Below are 25,368 nucleotides of genomic sequence, written 5' to 3'. Positions count from 1 at the left end.
AAAAAAAAAAAAAAGAAAAAAAAAAAAAAAAAAAAAAAAAAAAGAAATGAATGAGATGAGATCTCTGTTCTCAAGAAGTTAGAAACAAATAAATGAGAAGTACACAGATATCTATAATACAAGATAGAATGTGATAGGTAACCTACCAGATTTACACAGAGCTATAAAATAACAGAGAAGGAAGACATAACATCTCAATGGAGAGCCTCCCAATTATAAAATAAAATATTCTCATCATAGAAAAGTCAGACGATTAAAACATATAAAAGACTATTGGAAAACATTCAATCATAATACCTCCACACACCTTGGTATTTCTTTCTTTCTTATTTTTTTTAAGTAGGCTTCATGCCCAGTGTGGAGCCCAACACGGGGCTTGAACTCATAACCCTGAGGTCAAGACCTGAGCTGAGATCAAGAGGTGGATGCCTAACCGACTGAGCCACCCATGTGTCCCTTTGGTATTTCTTCCAACCTTATTTTCTATGTGTACTCCTTTTTTTTTTTTTTTTTTCAAGTAAGCTCTATGCCCAATGTGGGGTTTGAACTCAATGACCCTGAGATCAAGCACTGTATGCTCTACTGACTGAGCCAGCCAGATGCCCCCCTATTTATATCTTAATTAAAGTGACATACCATATTATAGCCTGCTTTTGGCTGCCCAAGATATAGTGTGAGCATTTTCTACACCATTGTTGCTTCAGAATCCCGATTTTTTGCATTTTATCACATAACATAGATGCAACATTATGGTATCTATTGCCCTATTGTTGAGCACTGAGACTGTAGTTACTTTTCTGCCATTATGAGTATGCTAAGTTAAATATAACTTATTCACAAGTATTTTCTTCCCAGCTACAGAAAATTTCTTGAAGGAAGTGCCATTTGGAGCCTGCAAAAGTTGGTAGAAAGCGTGCAATATCATATTTATATATTTTATATTTTATACTTACAGACACTTATATTTTATGAAATTAAACAGTTTAAATATTTATATTTATATATTTTATATATTTGCATACTTTATATTTACATTTTATATTTATATGTATTCCTACCATGTTTATATATAAATAAAACATTATTTTATATATAAAATGAAGACATAATTATAATTTTTATAATATGTTATAACTTATAATACTTATGATATAAATTTTTACATACATTTATATATAACGGAGTTTCAGGTGTAACTGGGTGGCTCAGTTGGTTAAGCATCCACCTCTTGATCTCATCTCAGGTTTTGATCTCAGGGTCGTGAGTTCAAGCCCCTCATCGGGATCCACACCCAGCATGGAGCCTACTTAAAAAAAAAAAAAATTCTTTTTAATTTAAGCACACTTATATATTTAACAAGGAAACTTAATAGAACTAGTTCAAATGGAAAAAAAAATCAGTATAGACATACAGATCATTGGAACAGAACAGAGTCCAGAAATACACCACCTATATATGACCAATTGATTTTTATTTTATTCTTATTTATTTTTTATTTTTTTTAAGTAGGCTCCATGCCCAATGCAGGGCTTGAACTCATGACCCTGAGCTCAATACCTGAGATCAAGAGTCAGATGCTCCACTGACTGAGCCATCCAGGTGCCCCACAAATAATTGATTTTTTTTTTAATAATTGATGTTTCGTAAAGACACCAAGGTAATCCAGTGGGGAAAGGTAGAATGTAAAATGAAGCACCCACTTTGGAAAAAGTTTGTCGGTTTCTTATAAAATTTCTTACCATCAAGACCTAGCAATTGCACTTCTAGGTATTTACCCAAGAAAAATGAAAATGTTTGTACAAAAATAGTCATAGCAGCTTTTTTTAAATTTATTTATTTTGAGACAGGCTGAGAGTGCAAGCAGCGGTGGGGCAAAGAGAAAACTGAGAGAGAGAATCCCAAGCAGGCTCTATGCTGTCAGCCTGACTCCGGGCTCAATCTCACAAACCATGAGATCATAACCTGAGCTGAAACCAAGAGTCAGACGCTTAACTGACAGAGCCACCCAGGCGCCCCGTCATAGCAGCTTTATATTCCCAAAGTGGAAACAATCCAAATGTTAATTAATGAGTCAAGGGATGAGCAAATTGTGGCGTACCTATTCAGTAAAATACTCAGCAAAAAATACAACAGAACAAAACACCAAAACCCGCTAATATGGACAATAATATAGATGAATGTCAACAACTGCTGAGTGAAAGAAAACAGACACGGAAAACTACGTGTTATGATACTCCATTTAAATAAAATTGTCAAGATTGACCGTTTAAAATTTAAAAAAAATTTTTTTTTTTTTTTGAGAGAGAGTACAAGTCGGGGAGGGGCAGAGAGAGAGAGGGACAGAGTACCCGAAGCATGCTCTGTGCTGACAGCAGAGAGCTCGACGTGGGGCTCAGACTCACGAACTGTGGGATCCACAGTTGACCTGAGCCCAAGTTGGACACTTAACCCACTGAGCCACCCAGGTGCCCCAAGACTGACAATTTTAATCTACGGTGATAGAAAGGATTCGTGAGCTGGGAGGAAGGGGTGAGGATTGGATGGGAAGGAGCGTAAGGGAGACTGCGGGTGCTACAAATGGGCTCTATTTTTATGACAACGGTTGTCATGTATTCATAAAAACTCAAAGAACTGAGAACTATACTCCTAAAATGGGGGTGTATTTAAGTTAATAAAAAAAAAGATCTATTTTGGGGGCAGCGGAGTGGCTCAGTTGGTTGAGTATCCGACACCTGATTTTGGCTCAGGTCATGATCCCAGGGTTGTAGGATTGAGCCTCAGGCTGAGATCTGCCAAGCGTGGATTCTGCTTGGGATTCTCTGTCGTTCTCTTTCTCTACCTCTCTCTCTCTTAAAAAAAAAAAAAAAAAAGTCCATTTTGTTCTCATCGCACATGTGCACACACACACACACACACACACACACGAGGTAACTATGTGAGGTGATGGATGTGTTAACTAACCTTATTATAACTGTTTCACTATATACATAAAATCATCAGGTTGTGTACCTTAAGCATACACAGTGTTATGTCAGTTATATCTCAATAAAGCTGGCAGAAAACATAAAAAATAAATACCTATGACCAAAAAAAAAAAAAAAAAATCCATTCCAGTGCCACACAAAAAGGTTACATAGGAAGCCCTAGTGGTTGGTCCCTCCTCCAACTGAAGCAAATGTTGAGCTGAAAGGAATGGCTGTAATCAACTATTTCAGAACTCTGGAGCCTGATCAAACCCTTGTAACAACCAGAAGAGTGCTTGAGGAGGGAGAGACTGCTGTTTCGTAACCAGTGTGCACAAAGCAGCTACTATTGCCCATTCCTCAGCCCCCGCCATGAAGGTGGGGACAGCAGCCTATGTTCCTGGACTGGCTGGACAGGTGCCAGGGAGGGCAGTGGGGATCTTGTCCTTCACTAATTTGGGATCATACACTTTGGTTAATCCGGTGGTTACCGGAGGGACTAGTGTAGACGCTTAGCTTAGTTTTGGGCACCCCCCCCCCACCTGCCCTTAGGCTACAGCAGCTCCCCCGGCAGTTATCTATTGAAAGATTTAAGGGAACAGCCTTTTGCGGGGGGGGGGGGAGGAGGTGGACATCTTCCCAGGTTACTGGCTGACCGCAGAGACAATGGAAAAGAAATGTCAGTGACCACATGCAATAAGGAATATACACCTTATAAGAAGTCTGGAAGGGGCTCCTGGGTAGCTCAGTCAGTTGAGAGACTGACACTTGATTTTGACTCAGGTCATGATCTCACTGCTCATGAGTTTGAGCCCCACATTGGGCTCTGTGCTGACAGCTCAGAGCCTGGAGCCTGCTTCGGATTCTGTGTCTCCCTCTCTCTCTCTGTCCCTCCCCCACTTGTGCTCTCTCTCAAAAATAGACATTAAAAATAAGTAAATAAACATTAAAAAAAATTAAAAACAAACAAAAGGAAAAAAGAGAGCACGAGAGAGGCACATCAAGACACGGACTTTTAACCACAGAGAACTGATGGTTACCAGAGGGGAGGCGGGGGGGTGAAATTGGGGATGGGGATCAAAATGTGCACTTGTCATGGTGAGCACTAGGTGTTGGGTTGGAAGTATTGAATCGCTATATTGTACACCTGAAACTAATCTAACACTACATGCTAACTATACTGGAATTTAAATAAAAACTTTAAAAAAATTGGACCAAGGACCTGATTTCTCCAAAGATATACTCATGGTCACAGCTTCATTAGTCATGAGGGAAATGCAAACGCAAACTACCCCCAATGGGACACGGCTTCACGCCAGGGAGGATGGCTATCATCAGACACGGGAGTGCGCGCACGCGCTCGCAGAATGGAAAATAACAAGTGTCAGCGAGGATGGGGGGAAACTGTAACAACAGTACCCTGCAGGTGGGAATGTAAAATGGTGCCGCCCCCCGGGGGAAAAGTTTGGTGCTGCCTCAGAACGTTTGACATGAAATTACCATAGGACCCAGCAATTCCTCTTGGAGGATTATATCCAAAAGAACTGAAAACAGAAACTCAAACAGATACTTGGGCATGAATGCTCACAGCAGCACTATTCACAATAGCCAAAAAGGTGGAAATAACAGCTGTGTGGATCGGCAAAATATGGTACATACATACCGTGAAGTATTAGCCATAAAAAGGAATTTTCTGTTGCGTGCTATACGACACTGAAAACTCGCCAGATGAAATCAGCCAATCACAAAAGAACAAACATCGTAGGCGTCTCTTTTTAGGAGATATCTAGAATAGGCAGAAAGTAGGACAGAAGTTACCAGGCGCTGAAGGGAGAAGAAAATGGGGTATTAGGGCTGAATGGTAGCCCTAATTCTCTTTTTTTTAAGTTTTATTTATTTTGAGAGAGAGACAGAGAGAGAGAGAGAGAGAACGAACGGGAGAGGACCAGGGTGAGAGGAAGAGAGAGGGAATCCCAAGCAGGCTCTGAACTGACAGCACGGAGCCCGATGTGGAGCTTGAACTCACGAATCTGAGCTGAAAGCAAGAGTCGGATGCTTAACCAACTGAGCCACCCAGGCGCCCCAATGGTAGAGTTTTTTGGATGATGACAAAGTTCTGGAAACAGATCATCCTGAAGGTACTGAATCCCGCTGAACCGCAAACTTACAAATGGTTCAAACGGAACATTTTATGTTATATATGTTTCATTTACCGCAACGAAAACCAAACCCCTCTCAACTATTTGGGCCAACGATGCTGTCTGGCAAACAGGATTAGGACGAGGACTGGGCAGGCTAAGTCATACTAAGCAAGCTCAGGCCGGCTGAGCTACAAAACCAGAATACTGTTCACCTGGGCACCATTTCCAAAGACGGACAGACACGACAGACGGAGCGGACGGGGCTTTTGTTTCAAGCTGTTCAGGTCCCATCCGCAAACGCGCAGGCATGGAATCCCTACCTGCACTGGGACGTCTGCGCTCGCTGGCAGCTGCCCCAGAGATTGCACCAGCTTTCAGGAGTATCCTCCCCCGTCTCCCACCTCCTCACCCCTGCCAGTGCCCTGCCAACACTCCTGCGGCCACGCCCAGAACCCGAGAGCTCCCTGCCTCTGGTGAGGCCTGATCCGAGGGCGGTGGGAGCCTGCGGGAAGGGCAGAGCGCCCCCACCTGGAAAACCATGGCCCTGGGCTGCAGGGGAAACAAAATAGCGCGGGGTCCTGCCGCCAGCCTGGCTGGACAGAGACCAGGACCCGACCGGGATGGAAAGCCTTAAAGGCACCCTGAAATAGAAAGCCCACACGGCTCAAGCAAACAAGTGAGATGTACAGAGATGGAAATGCAGAAATCTTGCTTGGACAGAACGCGTGTGTACGTGTGCCTATATACATACATGCCTTTATCGGCAGATCTATGTCTCTGTATCTATGTCTGTATAGATCTTGGTGTGGGGGAGGCTTTTCTCACTAGGGATTTTTAAAAAATGTTTTTAAAAACGTTTTCATTTATTGGGGGGGCAGAGAGAGAAGGGGACAGAGAATCCAAAGTAGGCTCTGTACTGACAGCAGAGAGCCCGATGTGGGGATTGGACTCATGAACTGCAAGATGATGACCTGAGCTGAAGTCGGCTGCTTAACCGAATGACTGAGTCACCCAGGCGCCCTCACCGGGGATTTTTAACACTGAGCATGGATACATTCGACGAGGTCAACAATGAAACTTGAGTATAACAACACAAAAAAAGTCATGGTCAAAAGACAAACCAGGCAAATATTTGTAACACACCTAAGGACAGAAATGCAAATTTCTTTCATTTTATAAAGCACTCACACAAAAGAACATGGGGGAGAAAGCAAAGGATCTAACTGAGCAAATACAAACATGAATATTGTTTGCAGAAACGTAAATGCAAATGGCAAATACAAGTATGAAAAGACAACTCTACTCGGTTCATAATCAATGTGCACAGAAGAGCTGCGGAAAAAAGTGCTACTTTCCACTGGAACTGGGTGGGTGTGGAGGAAATTGACATGTTCACACCCTGTAAGTACAGTGGTGCAATTTTTCTGAAGGGCAAGTTGGCAACGTGTGTCAATATTTTAGATGCACAGGTTGTTGTGATCATTTTGCTGTTGAGATACAGAAGGCTAAGAGTCCTCTGAACTTCTGCTTTTTTTTTTTTTTTAAACCATATTCATGTTATTCTGTTTTTAAAAATCGATCCTGGGACGCCTGGGTGGCTCAGTCGGTTAAGCGTCCGACTTCAGCTCAGGTCACGACCTTGCAGTCTGTGAGTTCGAGCCCCGCGTCGGGCTCTGGGCTGATGGCTCAGAGCCTGGAGCCTGTTTCAGATTCTGTGTCTCCCTCTCTCTCTGCCCCTCCCCTGTTCATGCTCTGTCTCTCTCTGTCCCAAAAATAAATAAACGTTAAAAAAAAAAAATTTAAAAATCGATCCATCCAGGGGCACCTGGGTGGCTGTCGGTTAAGCATCTGACTTTGGCTTGGGTCATGATCTCACAGTTCGTGGGTTGAAGCTTCACATCAGTCTCTGTGCTGACAGCTCAGAGCCTGGAGCCTGGAGGCTGCTTCGGATTCTGTGTCTCCCTTTCTCTCTGCCTCTCCCCCACTTGTGCTTGCTCTGTCTCTCTCTTTCTCTCTCTCTCCCCCCAAAATAAAAGAAACATTAAAAAAAATTAAAAAAAAAAAGTCCATCCATCCATTCACTGCAAATGCAACCTCCTCCATGAAAAATGTCTTGCTTTACCTCCAACCTTCTGGTACCATCTCATGGCATGAACCTGAGTATACCTTGTATTTGATTCACTTATCATATCTAGCTGGATGAGATGGCTGTCGCCTACCAATAGTACTAGTTAAGAATTCGGGCTTGGATATGGGCCGATTTAGATCAGAGTCTAGATTTGGCCATCTACGTATTCTTGGCTAAGTACTTCAAGCTTTCTGAGCAAAGGGGGAGGTTCTGAGCACTCAGCACAGGGCTATGTGTGTGCGTGTGTGTGTGTGCGTGTGCGTGTGTGTGTGTGTGTGTGTGTGTGAGGTGCGGGGGGAGAGGTCAGCGTGCAATGCAATAATTAAGCACAGTATGTGGCACTGAAGGAAAGGAACGGTCTTATCTGGACAACTGAGACAGTCTCACAAGATTTCCAGAATGGAATAGATACTCGGATTCTTTCCAGTTGCTTATGTGTCCCTTACCTTCCCCGATGATCTCAGGGCCAATCTGAGTTCATTTGGGATGGGACTGCACACTTTGCTATAATAAATGAAGTGTGTCTAAGAGCCCAGGTACAACCCAGAGCCGGCCAGCCTGCTCCCCAGGTGCAGGGGAAGGAGAGGGTGACTTAATACCTTCCCACTGTTCGGAAGACCACTGGAAGTACTTGACACAGCCATGGTGGCTAACTGCACATTTGAACAGCTTCATTGTCCCTGGTTTCTTTTTTCCTCTCTAATCCATTGTTCAAAAATTCCCTTTATTCTTAGCTGAAAACTTCCCCAAGTGCATGTACCTTAATTATTATAATAAACACAAGGTCTGAAAGGGGGTTAAAGAGGTGGTTATGGGGGCACCTGGGTGGCTCAGTCGGTTAAATGTCTGACTCTTGATTTTGGCTTAGCTTATGGTCTCATGGTTTGTGAGTTCAAGCCCAGAGTCAGGCTCTGTGCAGCACAAAGCCTGCTTGGATTCTCGCTTCCTCTTTCTCTGCCCCTCCCCTGCTATCTCTCTCTCTTTCTCAAGATAAATGAACATTTAAAAAATAAAATAAAATATGCTTTAAAAAAAAAAAAAAAGCATTTTTCACCAGAGAAAGAGGAAAGGCTTGTAAAATGCAAAGATAAAGACCCAAGAATTTGGACAAAGAGAAGAAGGAAGGAATGGGGATATTTGTTTTCAGTATGTAAACGAGATTCCTTTTCTTGGTGTTATCAAAGCAAGGCTATAGGTTATGCATTTGCTTTGGAAATAACTTTGCTGACACAACTTTACACTGAGGTTTCTGAGTCTTCTACAATAGTTTTGACAGATATATATTCTGAAAGGGTGTGCTGCTTTTGCATTACTAGTTATGTCATTAGTTATATCATCTCATCAGTCAGATATGGTAACGGGTCCACCTTAATTCAATGATAAGAGTTCGCCTCAGTAAATGTATTTTCTCAAATATTAGCCTATAAAGCATCTTTACAATGAGCAATATATTTCTTCAGTCAGAAAAGAAACATGGACGTGTTGTTCGCATTTAAAAATAATGTTTGGAATGCTAAATTATACCATGTAATATTTATAGAACACTCAACTTAGAGTTTCTAATGTATTTTCGTTTACATATCATCTGATTCCCCCAAATCCCTGAGGAAGGCAGAGAAAATATTACGGAGCTTTTACATTTTAAAAATTAAGTTACATGGGGCGCCTGGGTGGCTCAGTCGGTTAAGCGCCCGACTCTTGATTTTGGCCCTAGGTCATGATCTCCCGGTTAGTGAGTTCGAGCCCTGCATCCGGCTCTCTCTCTTCATCTCTCTCTGCCCCTCCCCTGCTTGTGCACACAAGCTCTATCAAAATAAATAAAGTTTAAAAAAGTAAAAAATTGTTACACGACTACAGCAATGTGAACATAATGTTAAATAGAAAACCATATTCATCTAAATCCTGTAAACCCCCCCCCCCCATATCTTTATTTCAACAAGTTTTACACAGATAGTAGGTTTATTGCATAGGGCAGGTGCTTGCACAAAAGACACAGCAAGAGCTGGAAGGTCGGTTTAGATCACATCTACATTATTAATTGTTATGAATAAATTATAGCTCGGATCTAGTTTTTGTTTTTGTTTTCCACTTTTGAAAGAGTTCTGATAAAAGATCATTTATCTAGCATTCTAAATATTCAAATTATCCAAACAGAAAACTGTCCAAAAACAGTGGTTTAGAATCAGTTAAAAAAGTATCTTTGTAGGGCGCCTGGGTGGCTCAGTTGGTTAAGCACCTGACTTTGGCTCAGGTTGTGATCTAGTGGTTCATGGGTTCAAGCCCCACATCAGGCTCTGAGCTGACAATCTACTTGGAACTCTCTCTTTCCCTCTCTCTCTGCCCCTACCCCACTTACACTCTCTCTCTCTGAAGTAAACAAACTTAAAAAAAAAAAAAAAGTATCCTTGTAATAACGAAGGATTTATCTTCTAACAGGGAGATACCCTCCAAAATCTAACGATGTCACTGTGGCCCAACCTGTGTGATTTGGATGGAGTTGTACAAATCCTAACTGAGAACACTGATATAAGAGATCACACTGGCACCTTACAAATGATATATATTTTATGGCCCATTCTCTCAATAAACAGTGCTTATGCATACTGTAAAGAAAAACCAAGAAACCGGACCCAGAAGATATTGGGCCAGCATCGGGGCCGTTATGGGAAAAAAGGCCTCTGTTTAGTTTCAATCAAAAGCCTGGATGTATTCCTGAAACTAAGGTAAATTGTGTCCACTGTATTTCAATAAAAATACGATAAAATAAAATATTAAAAAAAGAGACTGGGGAGCCTGGCTGGCTCAGTTGGTAGAACACGGGACTTTTGATCTCAGGCTTGTGGGTTTGAGCCCCAGGATGGGTGTAGATATTACTTAAAAATTAAAAATAGATCTTTAAACAAACAAACAAACAAACAAAAGACTGGGTGTGTTGTGAAAAATGGGTATGTCAAGAGCACTTCAACTTTTGCTTAGAATGACCGTTTTGGACGATCAAAAATACATGACAGAGTCACAGAAAGATTAACTTATGCAGTTTGGATTCAAAAGAGTATCTTTAAAAAGAGCATTAAATGATCTCTCAACAACGGTAACCTTGACCAAGTGGTGTCAGCAGGGTTCTGTCGGCATGGGTGGTCAGGGTTTCCTATCCAGAGTGGGTCCATGTCAAATAGTCCCATGCTAATGGAGAAGGCATACTTCTGATACCAAGCATTAAAAACCCCAGGAGAATGTGATTATTTTTTTACTTTTAAATGTTTATTTATTTTTAAGAAGGAGAGAGAGAGAGCGGTGGAAGGGCAGAGAGAGAGAGGGAGACACAGAAGCTGAAGCAGGCTCCAGCTGTCAGCACAGAGCCTGCTGCGGGGCTTGAACTCATGAACTGCGAGATCATGACCTGAGCCGAAGTTGGCCCCTGAACCAACCGAGCCACCCAGGCGCCCCTGATCATTTTTTTTAAAGACTGGTGAACACATTCAGACATTACCACTTGCTATTTAAAAGTAGTGGGGGCACCCGATGACTCTGTCGGTTAAGCGTCCGACTCTTGGTTTGGGCTCAGGTCATGCTCTCGTGCTCTTGTGACTTCAAGTCCCACATCGTGCTCTACGCAGGTAGCACGGAGCCTGCCTGGGATTCTCTCTCTCCCTCTCTCTCTCTGCCCCTTCCCCACTCGAGCTGTCTCTGTCTCTCTCAAAATAAATAAACCTAAAAAAAAAAAAGCAGTCAACAAGGCTGTAAACCCAGTCTATATGAAAATGCATTTGTGCCTGGTATAAGAGTTCACAGCTGGTCTAGATCCATCTCTTGACTGGCCAAGGCCCATTAGACTTGGCTTTTGTCTCTCAGGTATTCAGTAGAACGGAGTCATGCTATATGGATACTCGTCTGCACACACCAGGTTAAACGTTAAAAAGAGAAATATTTGAAAAAATCCAAAATAAATAACACGCAAGGTTCTGCCACCTGTTGGCTTCTGTGCCCTTTGGTCTTAAGTGAGCACGATCCAAGAGCTGCACATCAAGCTTAGCACGCACATCTTGCTATGCTGAGTGTGATTCTGAACACAGTGAGCTGAGCGCAACTTAACAAAGGATTCCACCCCTAAACACAAGTCGTGGTTTTTTGTTTTTTTTTCCCATCTGTTGCACAACCCCCCAAACCAGCAACTTGATCCTATGGAAAAACAACTCGAGGTGCTGAGATGGTATTCAGTGGCTCATCACACCACGATCACAATGAACACAGCACCTGTCCCCGAGGAGAGGGACCGACTGGCCAACAAAAAGGAACAAGTGTAACGGGAACTGCCAAGGTGGTGAGCCAGGCCTTCGGAAAGACCATAAAAGTGTATCCGTGACTATAAGACAGAAATGTGAGGGGTACAGCCCCCAACAACAGTAGGCAGATTAAAAAAAAAAAAAAAAAAAAAAAAAAAAGAGGGGCGCCTGGGTGGCGCAGTCGGTTAAGCGTCCGACTTCAGCTCAGGTCACGATCTCGCGGTCCGTGAGTTCGAGCCCCACGTCAGGCTCTGGGCTGATGGCTCGGAGCCTGGAGCCTGTTTCCGATTCTGTGTCTCCCTCTCTCTCTGCCCCTCCCCCATTCATGCTCTGTCTCTCTCTGTCCCAAAAATAAATAAAAAAAAAAAGAAAAAAAAAAAAGAAAAAAGAGTTGGCCCCCACACACCCTTCAAACCACACACCATTCCATATGCTGTCCCCTGTCCCAAAAGGGCCAGCTTTCTATCTAGAGGCAATTCAAAGCTAGCTAAAGCTTGAGAAAGTGTTTTAGGATTTAAGAATTTTTATGTATGTATGTATTTATTTTTTAAATCTTTTTTTTTTAATATCTTTTTATTTCTGAGACAGAGAGAGACAGAGCATGAGCAGGGGAGGGGCAGAGAGAGAGGGAGACACAGAATTGGAAGCAGGCTCCAGGTTCTGAGCTGTCAGCACAGAGCCGGATGCGGGGATCGAACTCACAAACCATGAGATCATGGCCTGAGCCGAAGTCGGTCACTCAACCGACTGAGCCACCCAGGCGCCCCAGGATTTAAGAGTTTTTAGGAACTGCCTCACCCTCAAAGAAGTTGGGAGTTGTTCATGGAGCAGCAGTTTCAAAATTCCACACCGAAGTGTTAAATGCATAGAAGCCAGGGGCTATCTCCCAAACAAGTTTTTAATGGTGACAGGCACAATCTTGGCCAAATGAACTTTTTCTTTTTTTTTTTTTTTAGCCTTACCAACTAACTCACTTTCTAACACTCCCAAATGCTACTTCATGACACCAGCGATTCACCCAGTGAATCCTTCCTTCACTGTCCTCAACATTCAGTGTCCTCAGGAAACCATCTAAGACTGCGGCCGCATAAAACGTACTCACCGGTGCTCACAGCGGCTGAATGTTTGTCCCTGGAAGGCTGACTGCTCCCAGCAGCTCAATTGCAGACTTTCTCAAAATTTGGTTTGTTCCTTACATAGATGTCAGTTTTACGTGCTACTGGGAATACGGAATTTAATAGTCCGGCATGTTAATGAAATACGAGTGCAAAAAGAAAACTTTTCATGAAAACGAAATGAACGCTTTGGACAGACTCGACAAAGGAGAGTCACAATCGAGTTAGGCGGGGACAAAATGCCTGTAAAAACGTTGCAGGGGAAATCGTAAAAATGTGGAAATCTGCAATCGGACCGCTTCTGCAGGGATCTTTAAAGTCTCCCTCTATCTTAAAGAATCCCAGCATGGAAATTCTAGATTCGGCTGCCTTATGGGTGCGGTCTATTGCAAGAAAGATGGGGAACGCCAATCTGGAACGAAGAGTCAAAGGGAAGGTCTTGGACCTACATCAAAAGCCTGGCTGCTCGGAAAGTTTTCTTTCCAGCGACAAAGGCTGGAAAAAGCGCCGTGGTCGCCACCTACCGAGGAGGAGGGGGAGGGGGAGGATGGCCGGCGTGGTCCCCCCCCATCTCCGCTGGGGGGTAAAAATCGCAAAAGCACTCGATCTTGTGCTTTACAGAACTGTCTAAGCCCTCGGGGCTCGAGTTTGGTAAACTTTGGAGTTTCGCTTAGGTGAACAGCAATGTCTCATCCTTTTCGAAATTCGAGATCTCAAGTTGAGAAGCAAAAGAATTAGTCGCGGGGGGAGAGGTTTCGGTAACCTTTCTTCGCGGTTGACAGAACAAAACGGGCTACACGGCAGGTTTTCTGCTCTCACTCGGTGGCTTTCCCTCAACTTTCCTTCTAAATGTTGAGTGAGGGGGCGTGAGGAAAGCAAGCCTGGGGTGAGGGGCGGTAAATAAAAACAGGAGAGTCCCCTCCCGTCGCCCGTCCAAAGTTGGGGCAACAGTCTCTGTCGGACGCTTTTGAGGCAAGCTTTTCAAAACTAACAGAAGTTCTTTGTGTCCCGAAGGGTGGTGCAGCGCGGAGGAAGTCCCTTGGCGGAGCACCGAGAGCGGCAGGCCGGCTGGGGCTCCCCGGCCTCTGCCGAGTTCCGGCCTCGCAATCGGCAGGGAATCTGGGGTGCAAGAGTGGGTGCGAGTCCCGGACGGTGGCTGAGGCCGGCTGCATCGGGGCAGTGAGCGGGCGGGGGCTACCCCCGGCCTCGATTTGCGCCCCCGTGCCCCGGCTCCCCTCCCCCACCCAGGCGGCCGCGCAGGCCCCAGGTGCAGCCATGTTCTTGCTCCCACCACCCGCGCCTCCATTGACAGTCCTTGCCGGAGAGGGCCGGGCGCCGCGCTCGCCGCGTCCTCGGGTTCGGGGCTCGCCCGCGCAAGGCTTCCTGGGAGTCGTAGTCCACCGCCCCCGCCGTCGCGTTGGTGGGGACCGATCAGAAACTACAACTCCCGCTGGGCGGCGCTGCGGGTGCGCACGCGCAGCGCGCCTTCGAGGAACAAAAAAAAAAAAAAAAAAAAAAAGGAGGAGGAGGAGGGTGAGAGAGAAGCTCGGAGAGCAGAGAAAAGGGGCCACCGATCGCCCCCCCGCTTCCCCGCACGCGCTCTCTAGCTGAGGCCGCCCGCCTGCCGCGGTTACCCCGGCCTCTCCCTCGGTCCCCTGTGATCGGATCTAGGTGCTGAGCGAGGCCCTGCCGGGCGGCCATGCGGCGGTGACAGGAGCTCGGCCGAGACGCCCGGGCCCCTCGCCCTCTCACCTCCTGCCCGCTCGCCAACTCGCCTCAGCCTGAAGCTGCTCCGCCGCGGCTGCAGCTCTCGCGCGGCCCACACTCGCTTCCCTTCTGCTCCCCCGGCCCCGGCGCTGCCTGGAGGCGGCTGCACTCGGGTGAGTCCCTGTCGCCTCATCCCCCGTCCCCCGCCCCGGTTGCCATCGCGAGTAGGGCCTTTATTTGAGACGCGCCCCCTCGGGGGCCTGCACCCACTGGGGTCTGGGGGTCGTCGGCCGCAGTGTGGGGGTACCCGACCACCCCCCCCCAACCACCCGGCCCGCCGGCGTGGGGGTGGGGCAGGAGCAGACGCGGTCGCGGGGGACGACAGTTGCACGCGCGCGCCTGGGTGCGCGTGGGGGAGGGGCGCGCGCGCTGGCGCTGCGTGGGGGGGCCTCACGCGTGAGGCCCGCGCGCGAGCGAGCCTGCGGGCTGCGCATGCCCGGCCGCTGATTGGCCATCTCGGGCGGTGCGGGTGCGCGCGCGGTGCCAGGCCCGAGCCGTGGGGTCGCGCTCGGCCTGGTGTCTCCGGGGCTCGTGCGCCCGGGCAGCAGACGCGCCGGATTGGCCGGCGGGCGGCCGGGGCGGCGCCGCCGCGCTGCCTGGTAACTGCGGCCGGCGGGCCGGCGGGCCCGGGAGCGCCGCCCCTCCCCGCCCCTGCCCCTCCCCGCCCCTGCCCGCGCCCAGGTGGAGCCCGGAGTGGGCTTTGTCCCGGGCCCGGCCGGCGCGCCGGCCCCGCGGGCCCGGTTCTTTGGGGGAAATAAACACAATGACCGGAAGGAAAACCTCAGCCTTCAGGCCATGAAAATAAGCCGTCTGGATCCCGCCAGCACCCAGACGGGGTTTCGGGGAGGGAAGAAGATAAAAAAACTGTCCTCTTTCCCTTCTCTCTCCCTCCCTCCACTTTTATCCAAGTTTTGCCCTTTAATAAAGCAAGTTGGGTTGTTTTGTTTTGTTTTGTTTTGCGGCTGAGCATGTTCAGAGGTCTACTTACACTGTTGGAGCAGTGCTCGCTCCTGCTGATGGGGTGGCTCCGTGCAGACTTCTCACCTCTCGCAGACAATGGCTTGATAAGCCATGCAGAAAAGTAGTCTTTGGGTGTTCAGGAAACAAAAGGGGGAAGTTAGTTTGCAAATGTGGGTGCATTAGAGTGCCCCGAGGAGGCCGAGCCTTCTCCCGAGACTAAGGCCTACGACTGTGACATTTACTCCTGCGACTGTGTGTTTTGTCAGTTCTTCAGCCCGAGTTCTGCCCGGCGCTTCTTTCCTTTTGCCTACTTGTTTGGACCTTGGCTCACACTTTACGGCCGGAAGGACTTTTTCTTCCCTTCAAGCTCTCCCTTCTTGCTTATAGGCATCGCTTGAATCCGTCTCTTGCGTTGTTCGGTCAGAATTTGTTCGTACGAGGTCCCAATCAACTTGTTTGCCCCTAGGAGGGCATCTTTATTTTATTTACCCAAGGAGTGTGTTTGGTTGTCTGGTGTACTAGTCGGTAGGTAGGTAGGTAGGAGGGCTAGGGATTAAACTTTTTCCGCCTTTGTCTCCCTCGAAGTGTACTCCCCGCCCAAGAGCCTTGTATACAGTAGTAAGAATAGCTAACATTTGAATGTTTCTTAAGTGCCCGGCATCGCTCTTAAGCGCTTAACGCGTATTTTCTTATTTAATCTTCAAAACAGCCCCGTAATTCCCCTGTGTAGATGAGGAACAAGTCTGGAGAAGCGGAGTAGTTTACTCTTGATTACTCAGCAAGTCAACCTTGACTCCAAGATCTGAACCGAGGCAGTATGACTCGTAACCCCTAAGCCAGTGGCTTTCAAAGTCTGGAGCATCAGCAACCCCTGGAGGGCTCGTTAAAACTCTTTGCCGGGCCGCACCCCAGACATTCCGATTCTGCAGGTCTGGGGTGGGGCCCGGGCGTTCGCCTTTCTAACTAGTTCCCAGGCCGCGCCGCCGCGGCACTTTGAGAGCCATTCACCGCGGTGCAAAATTAAGTTGTAAGTGTGGGAAATGGATTCTAGATTCTCATTAAAGCTTTTCATTACTTTAAAACTGCGTCTTAAAGAACCAAAAATAATTCAGACTGCTTACTGTCGATTGCTTGGAAAGCTGATTGAGAGTTGAGAATTTTTGTTAGCTATGATTACGAAATTAAAAGTTTAATGAGTCTCCGGTTTTAAAAGGAGCCATGGATTTAAGTATAGGATAAAATTAGAAGACTAAATAATCGTGGCTTTTTTTTCCCCCCCACTCAGTCATTTATCAATTTATTTATGGCACTGGCATTTATTATCTTCTCCCAGAGGTGGCTGAGGCATCCCATCTCCACCACAGAGTCTAAAGTCTGGGAGCCAGAAAGGAGTGTGATAGGCCTGAACTTGACATTTAGATGGGGGAGGTGCTGAGCACCTGTAGCCCAGAATCTCCCCCCACCCCACTCCTTCCAAGCCCCCGGTACCTCCAGTGATTTGGTTTACTTTTTTTTTTTTTTTTTTTTTTTTGTAAGCTCCATGCCCAACCTGGGGCTTGAACTGAGGACCTTGAGATCAAGAGTCACTTGCTCCACTGACTGAGCAGCCTGGCATGCCAATTTGGTTCCCTTTTAGTAATGACTGCAAAGACTGTCCTTAAAATGTAGGTTTCTGGCGTTTTCTTGGAGCACAAGTCTTGAAAGGAAGATTTTTCCTTTATTATAATGGATTTCCTTTTGGAAGAAAGTAACTCAAATTAGGTAGAAGGAATGGGATTGGTTTACAGTTATGTTCTGTCATTTTTGATGATCCATAGATTGCTCGTGTGTTCCAAAACAAAATAGAAAAGACCATGGCCCTTCTCCAGGTTGTTATTAGAGAGCTGTAAATAAAACACTGACAAATCACTAAACACTTAACCTTTCCTGTTATTATTGCTGACTAGCTTGTACATTGCATTCCACACCTAATTCAGTTCTACCGTGGTTTCATTCTTCTTTGAAAACATGAGTGTAAATATTGCAGTTCTCCCCATAACTGCTGTGGTATCATTAACGTGAAATTGTTTTAACCACTAGCTGAAACAGATGCTGATCGAGTGATTTTTAGGTATGTCTAAGGGAAAGTATTTTGTGAAGAGTTGTTTGAGAAGTAATATTCTGAGAACAGCATTTCACTTTTTAGAAATACATTAGAGGACAATTTACCCTAAAGAGAATGGCCAAGAATTTTATCACTAGCAATCTCCTAATCTCCGGTAGCACTTTTCTTTAAAAGTTGTATACTTCCGTTCTGCTTAAGCTTATTCATTGTTACTAACTGAAAGAAAATGGGAAATGCAATCAGTCATTTGGTTATAATTGTAGAGTTGAGATTCCTTGTAATCAATGCTGTTAAAATAACAACATGCAGTATATTCACTTAACCAGCATGTAGCCTGAGGGACCTGTCTGGGAAATAAAGTTAAGAAGTCATATGTACACTGGAAAAATGATGCGGCTAAATCATCGTGAGTGCTGAAGGTAGTATCTTGATACTCAAGTTTCCATTTTTTCTCATTTGCCCTGTACTATTTTCTTCTCTCTTGTCTGTAGTTTGCTGGAACTGTCCCCACTGCAGTTTTCCTGTTTTTGTTTTCTTTCTTTCTCTTTGTTTCTACAGTCCTTGCCTTCCTACCCCTGGCTCGTTTCTGTTTTCTTGCTGGCACTTACTTTTTCTTGCTGGCACTGCTTTTTTTCCACTTTGGCCTAGTGGGAAAGTAAGAGAAAGTTCTAGATAGTCAGGAATTTTCAGAGTTGATGGGAGAATTGACTCATTGCACCTTGGTTGTAACTTGGTTGAAAACTATAGAGGATTTTTAAAGAATTAGTCTGTTTACAATGTAACTTGAGAAACAAAATGAATTTATAAATTGCAAGAGATGAAGGATGGCTTAGTGTGGCTATAGACACAGGTTCCGAAATCAGACTGCCTGGATTCAACTCCTGGCTTGTGCTACTTCTGATTATTACCTTGAGCAATTCACCTCACATTTTTGTGCTTCGGTTTCCCTATTTTAAGAAATAGGAAAGATAATGATAGAACCTGTTTCTCTTGTAGATTGTTGGGAAGATTGAGGGAGGTAAAACTGCTTGGGATTGTATCTGGCCAACAGTAAGCATTCAGTAAATATTAGCAATAAAAGCACCATGTTTGATACTTTTGAGAAATTGAAAAGTTTTTTAAGTTTATTTTTTATTTTGAGAGAGAGTGCGAGAGAACATGTGCAAACAAACGAGCAGGGTAGGGACAGAGAGAGGGAGAGAATCCCGAGCAGGCTCCAAGAGCTCACTCTATGCCGGACTCGATCCCACCAGTTGTGAGATCATGACCTGAGCCAAAATCAAGAGTTGGCTGCTTAACTGACTGAGCCACCCAGGCACCCCAAGAGAAATGGAATTTTCTAAGGAAATAAAGGGGCACCTGGGTGGCTCAATCGGTTAAGCGTCCAACTTCTGCTCAGGTCGAGATCTCACGGTCCCTGAGTTTGAGCCCCACATTGGGCTCTGTGCTGACAGTTCAGAGCCTGGAGCCTCCTTTGGATTCTGTGTCTCCCTCTCTCTCTGACCCTCTCCTGCTCACGCTCTGCCTCCCTCTCATATAAATAAACATTAAAAAATTTTTTTTAAAGAAAATAAAAATTGTCCCAGTAATACTGACTACAAGATTTATCTTCCCACATGGGAGAATAGAAGCTCTGGAAAGGCAAGGACTTCTTGGGATTTTCCCCTGGGACTGTTGTTTTGTTTTTGTGGGATGGCAAAGGAAATTGTGTGTTTTCCCCCCCCTTAAAGTACTGTATGATTATATTACAGTATAATTCTACAAGCAGAGAGTATTGAAGAGTTTGGTCTTATTTAGGGTATCTAGTTAAAATGAGCCCAGAATCTGTAAGTTTGTATTATGGAGACTAAACATGTCTACCCTGTGAATACTGAATTTGAATTGAAAAATAACCTTCTAGAATTGCTTACTTAACACCTAAGTTCACTGCACCCATTTACTGTCTTTAGCCCTTATAAGTTTTAGAGGTAGTGCCTTCTTTCCCTGCTGGTGATGTTGATGTATTTGAGATAGAAAACTAGTAAAGGAACTGAAAGGTATTTGTAATTTTGCCTTTACAGGGCAATTAAAGGAGGTAAGAAAAGCTTAGCTATCCTATTTGTGGCCAGGCCCCAGACACTTAGATTATTTCGTTGATAATTTGACAGAGAAGGATGACAGCATGTATTATGCCCACTGGGCTTATTATTATTATTATTACTTTTAATGGTTATTTATTTTGAGAGCAAGAGTGAGTGGGGGAGGGGCAGAGAGAAGGGAAGAGAAATGCAAGCAGGCTTCTTCTAGCTATCAGTGCAGAGCCCAACTCGGGGCTCGATCTCCCTGTGCCCGCTTTGTAAGTAAGGAAATAGAAATTAACCCTAGTTCTGGAATTCATTTGAAAATTGTCTGAACAGTTACAAGGAAATCCGTTAGCTTCACTTCTTCCTCCTGCTTTTTCTTTCTTTTTTTTTTTTTTTTAACATTTTTTATTCTTTGGCATTAATTACATTCACAATGTTGTACGGTCATCACCACTATCTCTAACATTTTGCTTGTCACCCCAAATAGAAACTCTGTACCCATTAAGTAATAACTCACCATTTGTCCTCTCTCTCAGTCTCTGGGAACCTCAAATATACTTTTTGCCTCTGAATTTGCCTATTTTATTCTTTTACTTGTTCACTTCTAAGTAGGCTCTATGCCCAGCGTGGGGCTTGAACTCTCGACCCCTAGTTAAGAGTCTCGCTCTACTGACTGAGCCAGTCAGGTGCCCCTTGCCTGTTTTACATATCTCTTGTAAGTGGAATCATAGAACATTTGTCATTTTGTATCTGGTTTATTTCATGTAGCAAAGTGTTTTCAAGGTTCATCTGTGTTGTAGCAGGTGTCAGATCTTTATTTCTTTTTATGGCTGAATAATGTTTCATTATATAATACACCACATTTTATGTATACATTCATCTGTTGATGGACATTTAGATTGTTTCTAACTTTTGGCTGTTATGAATATGCAACTATGGACATTGGTTCCCCAGTACATTTTGACTCCTGTTTTCAAATCTTTTGTGTATAAATACTTAAGAGTGGAATTGCTGGGTCATTGTTTTTCTTGTCGATGCTTTTTTTTTTTTGGAGAAGAATTTGGATGGATCTGAACAGATCTCCCAGTAGTATAGAATAAATGCGTTTATGTAAAATGCATTTGCTCCCTTTGTAAAGAGTAAATTTGGGACTACCGTTTCTAATTTTTTTTTTTAATGTTTATTTATTTTTTGAGATAGAGACAGAGACAGAGCATGAATGGGGGAGGGTCAGAGAGAGGGAGACACAGGATCCGAAACAGGCTCCAGGCTCTGAGCTGTCAGCACAGAGCCCGACGCGGGGCTCGAACTCACGGACCGCGAGATCATGACCTGAGCCGAAGTCGGCCGCCCAACCGACTGAGCCACCCAGGCGCCCCGGGACTACCGTTTCTAACATGAACACCTCTTTCTTTCAAGTGGTTCCTTACAGTGATCTTAAAAAAGAGTTGTGAAATATACATACACCACAGAACTTGACCGTTTTTTCATTTATATTGCTTATTTATTTTTATTGTCCCTGTTTTATTTAAGTTTATTTATTTTAGAGAGAGAATGAGAGAGAGCAAGTGGGGGAGGGGCAGAGAGCGAGAGAGGGAGGGAGAATCCCAATGAGGCTCTGTGCTGCCAGCGCAGAGTGCGACATGGGGCTCTAGCTCAGGAACCATGAGATCATGACCTGAGCTGAAATCAAGAGTGGGATGCTTGACCCACCGAGCCACCCACATGCCCTATATTGCTTATTTATTTGTAGTGTATTATTTATTATGATAGCTACATAATGTTTTCAGTAAAGGTACTACAGAGAAATCACATCAGTAATCATTTTAACCATTTTTATTTTTATTAAACTTTTTTAAGTAGGCTCCATGTCTGAAGTGGGACTCGAACTTATGACCCTGAGATCAAGAGTCACATGCTGTACCAAGTGAAGGAGCCAGGCACCCATGTTTTGAAGAAAAATTTTTAATGTTTATTTGATATTTTATTTTACTTGATATTTTATTTGATAAAGAGAGACAGACAGACTAGAGCATGAACAGGGGAGGGGCAGAGAGAGGCAGACAGAATCTCAAACAGGCTTCAGTCTCTTAGCTGTCAGCACAGAGCCCGATGGGGGGCTTGAACTCACGAACCGCGAGATCATGACCTGAGGAAGTTGGATGCTTAACGGACTGAGCCACCCAGGCTCCCCAGCATCCCATTCTAACCATTTTTAAATGTACAGTGGAGACATTCAGTACAATCACTTTGTAACAACTGTCACATCTCCAGGACGCTGTCATCTTCTTAACCTGAATCTGCCCGTTAAATAATACTCCCCATTTTCCGCCTCACCCCATCCCCTTGGACCCACCGCTCTGCTTTCTGTGGGTGATTTTGAGGATTTTAGGGACTTCATCTAGGTGGAGTCATACAGTATTCGTCTTTTCCTGACTGTTTTTCTTCGCTTAGCATAATGTCTTCAAGGTTTGTCCATGTTGAAGGGCGTGTCGGGATTTACTTCCTTTTTAAATCCTTACAGTGGTTCTTGGATTTTTGAAGTTTTTGTTTTTATGGTACGGCAAAGAAACTACTGTGCGTGAATATTTCATAGCATAGTTGTAGAAGTAGGGAGTAGTGAAGAGTTTGATCCGATTTAGGGTATTTGGTTCAAACGAGCCCTGGTTAGAACCTGTGAAGATGTCTGATTGTATGGGTCTCATACTTTTGAGAATAGCTGTGTGAGTTTTGATTCTATTTGCACACATAGTCCTTAGCTTAGTGGTTTTTTTATAGTAAGTTAAAAATTATTTTCTGATTCTGTATTTTTGTCGTCTTGTTTGCTTCTGCAGAGCTTTTAGAATAATTTTTCTTGGGTGTGTTGGGAAACAGTGCGGTAGTCACTTAACTAGATATTCACTTTCTGAGTCTACTTATTTCATAATTTTCTTTATTTATAGCCTTATCTGTAGGAAAAACAGTTTTCTTATACTAGCAAAATGAGTGAGCTATTCACTATTCATCTGCTGTATTTTAAGCTTTGGAAAAGAAGAGATCCCTTATTGCTTTTGGAACAGTACTTATTTATTCACTTACCCAACATATTGAGGGCCTTCTGGGTGTGTAAGCTATTCTGTGAAGCCGCAGGACAATCTATTTCTTGGAAAATACTGGTCTAGGCAAATTATATTGTTGAGAGCTTCAGGGTAAAGACTCTTTAGTTCAGTGTGTATATTCAGTCTAGTTTCTTTGTTTTAGGTATTTGGAGTAAGGTGACTTTTTTAACTTAAATTTAAAACCTATTTAAAAAAATTTTTTTACTGTTTTTTTAATTTTGAGAGACAGTGCAAGCAAGGGAGGGGCAGAGAGAGAGAGAGAGACAGAGACACAGAATCCAAAGCAGGCTCCAGGCTGTGAGCTGTCAGCACAGAGCCTGACGTGAGGCTCGAACCCACGAACTATGAGATCATGACCTGACCAAAGTCGACCGCTTAACCACCCAACAGCCATCCAGGTGCCCCTAAAACATAATTTTTGAGGACTACATTTGATGTAAACAACTTTTCATGCTGACACATGGATGCTTTAAAAGCATTTCAGAGCGATGATTTATTTATACCTTAAACTTACACAATGTTATATGTCAGTTATACTTCAATGAAGTTGGGGAAAACAAGTAAATAAAAATAAGTGGGAGAAAAAAAGCAGTGACTTATTTTGACACTTTCTATTAGTTTTCCTGCCCTATCAGACAATAGGTTATTTTATTTAGTAGTAATTAAAGCAATTAGTTGGGAAATTTTCATTTTATCAGACTTGGATTTGGAGAGTTTGTATGTAAATAGATACATAAATGTGTGTTTTGCAAGTAACTATTTTAATAAAATTTAAATTTTTAAATGGTTAATTTACTGAACGCTTGTGTGAAACACTGTCAAGTACTTAACTTACGTTCTGATAAGTGTGTAAGGTAGGTACACCTATTCTTGTCATTTTCAAGACTAGTAAGTTTGGGGTTAAAGAATCCCAAGGTCAGTCATTCTCTAGTAGATAGAACTTGAATTCAGAACTTGGGTGTCATTCCAGAATTGGCGTTCATAAATACTGTGCTCTGTTGCCTAACATCTGTGAGCAGTATACTAAAAAAAGATGGACTTTTTAGATCATAGTTACTTGATTTTCATTTCCTCTTCCCATTTATACAAAGTTAGAAAAAGAACAAGTGATCCAGCTTTTCCAGTACTAAATGATTTTTAAGCTTGTAGTAAGGTCAAAGGGATACATTGTGTGTGTATTGGCAGAGTAAGCTGCTGCTTTTTAAAGGACCATCAGTTTCAAAGGATAACTTCTACATTTGCAAACAATTTCTCTCAAACTGTAGTACCAAGAAAAGTTACAGATCTTCCTGAATAGCTGGTAAGATTTTTTGTTTTTCAAGACCCTTGCTTTGGCTACCCTGAGGCTCAGGACTGAACGTGGGATCCCTCACCTGGGCAGACCTTCTTTCCCCAGTTTCGTTTTATTATTTTGCCATTCTTCCTTTTACCTGGCTTTTTAAAATGTTTTGAGAGAGAGAGAGAGAGCATGAGTGGAGAAGAGGGGCAGAGGGAGAGAGAAAGAATCTTAAGTAGGCTCCACTCGCAGCACGGAGCCCGAAAGGGACTCGGTTCCATGACCACATGATCATGAGTCCAGCACTTAATGGGCTGATCCACCCGGGCACCCCTTACCTGGGTTTTTAAAAAAAAATTAAATTTAGCTATTTTTGTTAGGTATCTCAACATGTTTTTGAAACATGGTGGAGAAGGGTGTCAAGTTTTAAGTATATGTATAACACAGTTACAGATCATTTCAAATCCTAACCTTTCAGGGGCACCTGGGTGGCTCAGTAAGTTAAGCGTCAGACTCCTTGATCTCAGCTCAGGTCTTGATCTCAGGGTCGTGAGCTCCATGCACTTACATTTTAAAATGTAAGCAGAGGGGCCCCTGGGTGGCGCAGTCGGTTAAGCGTCCGACTTCAGCCAGGTCACGATCTCGCGGTCCGTGAGTTCGAGCCCCGCGTCAGGCTCTGGGCTGATGGCTCGGAGCCTGGAGCCTGTTTCCGATTCTGTGTCTCCCTCTCTCTCTGCCCCTCCCCCGTTCATGCTCTGTCTCTCTCTGTCCCAAAAATAAATTAAAAACGTTGAAAAAAAATTTTTTTAAATGTAAGCAGAGCCAACTATACAAACTTAAAAGCCTTGACTTAAAAATCAAATCTGAACAAAGGTTTGTCTTAGGGATTTCTAATTTTATTTCGAAGCCCTTGCCATCACATAGAATTTCTAACATTTAATGGAAGTTAAGTGAACTAAAATGGGTCTTTGGCTCTGTTTCTTCTGTCTGCTGAGTATATATGTTAAGTATATATGTTAACGATATAAATTATGATTTTACATTCTGTTATTAAATATTTGTAAAATGGAACCTTTGAATGAAACGCTAACCTAATTTTCTTCTCTTTGGAAAATACCTATTAAGCCTGTGGAGATAAGCTCTTAGAAATGTGAATTAAAATATTTCTCCGTGGTAATAGGCAAGGAATAAGGAAATTCTGGGAGTTGCAGGTCCTAGTGTAGAGTCTGATGAACTGATCTTACCCAGAATGTTATGTCCAATTCTGGGACATTGCCTGGACAAACGGGAATATTTTGAGGATGGTGTGGTAAAGGTAAAAGGATGTTAGGGCTAAAGCACAGGACAGACTGGGGATGCTCATTCTGAGATGAGAGTGTTGGAGGAGCACAGTGCATTGAAAGGGCCTTTTTGTAGAATAAGGCTCTTCCAGGAGGAAGATGCCACAGGGACAGATTTTGATTTATTAGG

The 25,368-nt window shown here is 44.0% G+C and overlaps 1 protein-coding gene and 1 long non-coding RNA gene across 7 annotated transcripts in view; one reads left to right on the top strand and one right to left on the bottom strand.

Annotated features, from left to right (window-relative positions):
• The window catches only part of LOC125928170 (uncharacterized), a 25,141-nt gene extending 10,991 nt beyond the window's left edge, over window positions 1-14,150 (bottom strand). The window contains exons 1-2 of the long non-coding RNA XR_007459581.1: window positions 12,618-14,150; window positions 1,168-1,303 (exon numbers count right to left, since the gene is read on the bottom strand). This is a non-coding gene — a long non-coding RNA (uncharacterized LOC125928170). The remainder of the gene's footprint in view (window positions 1-1,167; window positions 1,304-12,617) is intronic.
• Window positions 14,151-14,175: 25 nt separating this feature from the next.
• Window positions 14,176-25,368, top strand: part of GTF2I (general transcription factor IIi) — a 108,634-nt gene continuing 97,441 nt past the window's right edge. For 5 of the 6 annotated variants that reach the window (XM_049638773.1, XM_049638772.1, XM_049638769.1 and 2 more), the window contains exon 1: window positions 14,176-14,510. The gene's annotated coding sequence lies outside the window, so the exon portion shown is untranslated. The remainder of the gene's footprint in view (window positions 14,511-25,368) is intronic. The other variant, XM_049638770.1, reaches the window with a different exon arrangement.

This window comes from Panthera uncia, chromosome E3, assembly GCF_023721935.1.
Source record: "Panthera uncia isolate 11264 chromosome E3, Puncia_PCG_1.0, whole genome shotgun sequence".
Taxonomy (NCBI): Eukaryota; Metazoa; Chordata; class Mammalia; order Carnivora; family Felidae; genus Panthera; species Panthera uncia.
This window is presented reverse-complemented; position numbering and strand designations above follow the sequence as displayed.